Source organism: Anoplophora glabripennis, unplaced genomic scaffold (genome assembly GCF_000390285.2).
Source record: "Anoplophora glabripennis isolate ALB-LARVAE unplaced genomic scaffold, Agla_2.0 scaffold210, whole genome shotgun sequence".
NCBI classification, from domain to species: domain Eukaryota; kingdom Metazoa; phylum Arthropoda; class Insecta; order Coleoptera; family Cerambycidae; genus Anoplophora; species Anoplophora glabripennis.
In genome coordinates, this window is record NW_019416369.1 from 136,831 (window position 1) to 144,131 (window position 7,301).

Consider the following 7,301-nt stretch of genomic DNA (forward strand, 5'->3'; position numbering starts at 1 on the left):
GGTGTCCACATTTTTCTATCGACATCTAAAAGAACAATTTATATTATAAAAATTTAATATTTAAACAATTTTTATAAGCAATTTAAGATTACCTATATAAAAAGTAATAATCATACAATTGTTCTTCTTTAGGAAACCGAAAAAATGTATATTTTTATTTTCTTTCTTGCATTTCCGATACTGATTTAGACATTCTTTGTAACTGCAAATAATTGTTAATAAAAACGCCAAAGTTTTAAAAATAAATAACTATAAATCCACTGTAAACCACTTTTTAAAACACTTCAATACAGCTAACGGCAACAATGTTTACAAAATGCCCAAAATGGCTATTATATGATTTATACGTAACGTCACTAACATAAACCACACGGAGATAAAACATGTACGGAAGTATTCGGGCTTCATCGGTAATGTATTTAATTCGCAGATAAAAACCGTTCATACGTAGCATCATTTTATGGGCAAAATAATCAAACACTCTATTTTACTCTACAAAATTTATATGTCCTTAAAGTTTTGTATTTCATATTTATTCTGTTTAATGCCGAAATAATAGTAAATCTGAAAATATCATCTTACGTTGTCACACAGCTGTTCCGTTGGGAAATACGCATGCGTTCAGTCCCTTTAACTTCGATGTATCTCCATTCGTGTTGCACAAAGTAGCTCTATCTCTCTAAGCGTCGCATATGGGTTAGATATGTGCTGAAAGTAGGCTTCATCTTTTTTGTTGTTTTTCTAGCAATATTTATAATGAAACTATAGACTTCCTTATATAGCTGAAGCATAAACTGGGTTTATTTTTAAATGAAACCGGTTATATCACATGTGAATTATATTACTCCTATACAAGGTGGTAGTAAATTGTCTCCCGATATTTTCACAGAGGAAGGTACATCAAAAAATTAGAGTGCCTTTCTATAAACTTTTTCCGAAAATGGATGAGGAGCAGCTCTTTAATAGAGGATGGTACATATTATGTTTATACGGCATTGCAGAAGTTCAAATTTTAAACTTTAGGCTTAGGACCTCGCTTAGGGCATTTAGATACTAATTTGAATAAGGGGTAGTTTGAGGTGATTTTTCATCATTATTCTTGCCTTATTTATTAAAGTTTTTGCGCTATTGCAGAAAGCTTTTGTTTAATTCGATGTCAATTCAAATCGTTTTTGAGGAAAAATTTTCAAACGATAAAAAACTAAAGGTGTTTTATAGATATTCTTCGTAATGCGTAGTATTTTAAAGAGCACAGCGACATCAATTGCTGCGCACACCTCCATGCCTGCCATCGCATCCACCCATAATGGTGGATGCGGTCTCGCCGGTGTAAATGTAATGATGTCCGAAATATAGCCTATATTTGCTATATTTAGACAACCTCAGACTGTCCCGTTGATAGCATAGTTATAGTCCAAATCATATGCCCCTGGAATGTCTTTCAACACAATTCTCGTATGGGTGTTTAACGTATTTCTTCTTGTCATAAAATTTTCAAAAGTGCACAAAGCTGTCCGAGCAGGTTTTGCTAAAAGCTCTTTAATCTGTAATTCCTGTCATGTTTTGTTTACTGTTTTAGAATTTGCGTCGTAATGACTAGAGTCCCATCGATTAGGGTTGTCTAATTAAAGGTAAGTGGTGTGCACACAAATTAGAGAGACTTTGTCTTTGAACATTATGAATAGTTTAAAACACTTACCAAAAAGGAAGTAGTAAACATTAAGTGAATCCGGCGGGACCTATTAAACCGGCTCATTAATCTTATCCGCTGTGGAGTGCCGAAATGTGCAAGTGAATAATTTATAAATGGGTGAAATTGGCATTCTAAGAGAGCAGAAAGTGGACAAAGGGTAATTTATATTATTTAATTAAATACAGGGTATCACACTTAAGATGAATTCTTCCTTAGGTTTAGCTTAGCAGTATCGATTAGAAAATATCAATTTCATCACGTTTTGTAATTGTTTTTAACTATTTAGGGCGTTCCATTTCTTCTGGATGTTACCTAACGTATATTTTTTTAGAAATATGACATCTAGTAGGTATACATGTTGCATATTTGTTTATTTCCTCTACAAATATCAAAAACCAATATCTCGTAATTTTTAAAGAACATACCTATTTTATTGAAATCGCAAGAAAATGCAATTTTACATGTATATTTAACGTGGGGTTTCATTTAAAATGCAAATGCTATTTATGATATAAAACTAGGGAATTTTAATTCAATTGAAATGCAAATGCTTGACCGAATGATCAAAATCACAACGTTTGATCATATTTAAGAGTGAAACATCTTTCGATTGCGAATGACCTTCATTTAATATACTATGGAATAAAAGCGCGAAATTTTTTTAATGGAAAATGCTCTAGGAGGCGAATTGCAGACTTTAGTTTGGAATTAGTTTATGGGGTAAAAAAATCAGTCAGTAATGTCCAAAAAATTATTTAATTTAAGAAAAAAATTAATATTTACCGGTATTGTCATAAAAGTAATCATCTTAAGATGAAAACCAGCAATAAAAATTTCTGCTAAGGTAAAAAATTTCACTAATTACTGCGAGATTCATTGTAGTCATAAATAAAAGGTTTAACCGCTAATAAGTTTCTTTAGCAAAACCGTTTTAATGATGATTGGACATCGGAAATTTTATGTCGAAAATCAAATAAATAAACAGTAGTAAGCTATATGACGCTAGTAAGCGGTAATACCCGTTGTAATAGCAGAAATAGGCTAAATCTGAGGTCAAGCCGTGTGCTGCTCTAAGCTCATTTTTATCCAAGGAAGCTGCCTAGTATTGTCCATTTGCTTCTGGAAACCCGGTATACACTTACTTTTACTTTTATTTTCTATCTATATACTGGATATATTTGGATTTTATTTATTTAGTCGAGGCACTAAAAACGGCCTTACCTCCAAAATCTGTGCAGTAAGATGGATCGTGATGCAGTTTTTTGCATTCGATTCGTTAGAGCGACCAGAAAGTTTGTGACCCTATGTGATCAATGAGAAATGAATCATCGGTGCATAAGAAAAATGCATTTTTAAAATTGCATCTCGAAGAGTTAAAAATTGAAAAATTTATAACTTGACTTGAAATATTGACGGAAACGAGTTAAATTTTGCTACTCGGGGGTTTTTCGGGTCGGTCAACACGAATATCACGACGGTAACGGTACTCGAGGTACTTAGTACCCGGGATGGCTGGTTTCTGCGACAACTATTTTATTCTTAATTATTTTTTATTATAATTTCATTACAAAAAATATATGTTTTCAAAAAAATATTATACTTAGATATCTTTACAATTTTAATTTTTCTTATTTCACGCTTGCGCTATAACTTGGAGCGTATCCGTACCTATATATTAGTATGTATAAGAGTATATATTAGTATATACAGGGTGTTCCGTTCATGTTTCAAAAACTTCTGTGCAAGTTTCTCACGGAAAAATAATAGGGGTAGTTCATGTAAAGTTTTTTTCTTAGACGCCCTGTTTTCGAGATACAGTGTGTTGAAGTTGTTACTTTCCAAATGGTTTTCCTTAATTGTATTTAAATCGGCTAAAGATAAAAATGTCAAAATTTGTACACTACTGTGCGTTAAGAATTATGTACAAACGGTTTATTTCTGAAAAACCGATACAGGTAATTGGAGGGATTGGAGGGGTGGGTAATTCGATTTATCGAAAAAGATATGTTAAAAGTCAAAATTTATTACATTTCTAATTCTAGTTCTGTAAACTCTAAAGCAGACTACAAATAAAAAGATATACTTGTCGAAATTCGGTAGCATGTACCATTTTCGAAAAAAATGAAGTTGCACAAAAGGAAATGGGGGGACAATTTCAGTATCTACTGTAGTATTTCGAGTTTGCACATTTATTTAATTGTGCAGCTGTTTTGTTCTGTATGTCTCCGAGTCTGTTTTCTAATATTTTTCTGTTTTTATCACTTTTTTAAGCATTCATGTCCGTCAACAATTCAGTCCATTCAACAATTGTTTATTTTAGTAATGGTAGTGCAAGTAGTTTACAAAATCTAAAATTAGTTAATAATAGATAATTAATTACCATAATCTGTTTATTTTGATTTACTTTTTTAAATGTTACTTTACAAAAATCCGAAAGTTTTTTTTTAGTTAATAAAATGTTTTACAATTTAACTGTTTCATGCGATACGTAAGAAATTAAAATTATTGTCTTAAATGCAAATACTGTTATAGTAAATACTAAATATCTTCAGCTCATTCAATGGTAAGGTAATCTTTCAATTTAATATTTTGTTAATGTACTTGTGCCGCTTTATGTGAGCAACAAAAAATGCAACATCATTTTTCTCGAAAATGGTACATGCTACCGAATTTCGACAAGTATATACCTTTTTTTGTAGTATCCTTTAGAGTTTACAGAACCGTTTAGAAATGTAATAAATTTTGATTTTTAACATATTTTTTCTTCGATTATACCCCTTCAATTACCTGCATCGGCGACACTGCTTTTCAGAAAGAAACCGTTTGCATATTATTCTTAACGCACAGTTGATGTTGACTCGTGTACAAATTGTGACATTTTTATCTTTAGCCGATTTAAAGCTAATTAAGGAAAACCATTTGGAAGTAATAACTTCAACACACTGTATCTCGAAAACGGGGCGTCTAAGAAAAAAACCTTTCATGAACTACCCCTATTATTTTCCCATGAGGAACTTGCACACAAGTTTTGTTGAAACATGAACGGGACACCCAGTATGCAAGAGTAAAACGTGGAAGCGGCGGCCAGCGATCGCAGTCCTTACCTAAAATTTAATCAATGCTACCACCTGTATTAAAAGCGCCAAATTTAAAAAAAAATGTTTCGGATAATTTATTTAGATATTCTATAAAGCTTATGAAGATGACATCGGTACCTATACTCCGCGGTCGAAATTATAGAGAGTGACTCATCGCTACCTTTTGGACTAGTAAGGGGGATTAAGCGTGCCGGGAACGAAAATCCATTGGCGTGTCTGCATAAAAGGCAACAAGATATAGAAAATATTGAAAAAAGATAATAAAACATAACATCTAATATTTTTTACGGTTTGCTATAACCGGCACTTTGATCCATTTTAATTATTACAGAATTTTAAAACGTCCCAGTTGTATTTTTTTAATTTATAAATTTATTATAGCCATGGAATTAGATCCATCGTCTACGCTTATGCTATGACGTTTCTCAGGACGGGTAAATCAAGTCCGTTTACACCCACTAAAAAAGCATTTCCCTATTCCCTACCAAGTGCAAAAGACAGAGATAGAATATAGATCGACGTTTAGTGTAACTCAGTCTATAGACGATTATAGATTCTATCGATGTGCGTAACGAGCGGCACAAAGATAAATAATATTGAACCGTATAAAAATCATTTTATATTTTAAACGCATTATGGTAACAGTGTTTTTATATTATGTCTGAGTCACTCTCTATAATTTCGACCGCGGAGTATAGGAGACCATTACAGTTGTGATATTCTTGTTGAGCGATCCCAAAAACCCCGAGGTAACGAGATTTGGCTAAGTTTATAACGAATTTCCACAAAACTCCAGGAGACGACATGGAAAGCGGCCACCCTGGGCACTAGGTACCTCGGAGACCGTTGCCATCGTGATATTCGTGTTCAACGACCCCAAAAACCCCCGAGTAGCAAAATTGAACTCATTTACGTCAATATTTTCTAAGTTATAAATTTTTCATTTTTTAACTCTTCGAGATGCAATTTTAAAAATGCATGTTTCTTATGCACCTATGCAATTTTCATATCTCATTGATCACATAGGGCCACAAACTTTCTGGACGCTCTAACGAATCGAATGCAAAAAACCGCATCACAATCCATCTTACTGCACAGATTTCGGAGGTTCAGTGTTTCATTTCCTCGACTAATTATGCAGACGTAAATAATAGTATCATTGTATCTCATAACAATGTTAGTTAAATCATATGTATTGGAAAATGGGATAGCGATTTCAATAATTTGTTTTGTTGAATACAATTTGTCTACGCCGATGATAAATAGATACACTATCTAGTAATTAAGTCGCACGTACAGCTTATTGATTGAGATAATGAATCGTAATGACATTTAAATGATTTGTTTCACTTGCTGTGTGTTTACAATACACATATGTACATCATACAACCTTATTTAGATACCTGCGATCACATAATTGGTGTGTTTAAAATAGTAATCTATGTTAAATACTAAAATGTTAAATTACATATCGTTCTACACCATGGCCCCTTCTCCAGCTGCGGCACTGCAACATGGTAGCCTGAGCCAAGAAGTGCTGGTAACATATTAAGCGTTTTGGATTTTTGTTTTCATATTAGGTTGTGCTGGTTAAATTGGTAATTATTTTATTCAACTTCCTTTTAGAAATACGTTTTTAACTGTTAATGTAATTTCTGCTGCATTTTTTTAAATAAAAAATATGCCCATCTCATAAATTTAGAGACACATTACTTGGATCATTTTAGGTCAAAATGCAGTGGTGTAGGGGGGCTCTGGGGCGCCGCCCCCCTTGAAATATTCATACTGAAAAAATTGAATTGAATACTTACTTTACAATGACACATTAAAAGGGAATTGCAAAATTCATTTGAAAAGCACTGAATACGTGGGTTCTTCGTAGCTTGCGCCTAAATCTGTAAAGTGTTAACAGCGGTGGTCATGGTTACCGTCGCGTAGCACTGAAAGACGGAGTGGGAGTAGCGCATATTAATTATACAGTTTAGGCTCTGTTTAGTCCGCCAGCAACTAAATGATAGATATCCAATGTTTTTTTTTCTTGTTAAACGTAATTTGTTTACGTGTGGTGTAAAATTTTGTTACCTACGTTTTGTTTCTTGTGTTTTTTTGAAGATTGTGAAAGTTTGAATTAGATTGTAAAGACAGAGTAACAGTACTTGCAATGCTATCTATAGAAAAATTAGTGGTGCGAGAAATACCGAACTTTAATAAAAAATTGAAAAGTTTATTTCGGTCAAAAGTAGAAGAATGGACTTTCACTATAAAAAATAATGTTGAACACATTTTCTTTATATTTCAATAGTTTTTAAAATAAACTTACCCAATTATATTTAATTTTGTTCCGAACTTTGACTTCTGAGCACAGGGAGTTGATATACATCCCATTTTGATGAAGTTACATAATTAGTTAAAGACCATTATCAACTATCATTGAAAATACTAGAATTTCTACGCCATAACGTTTTTTTAGAATTCTGTTCACTTCGTTCGTTGGAGAAGAAGTGCGTCGG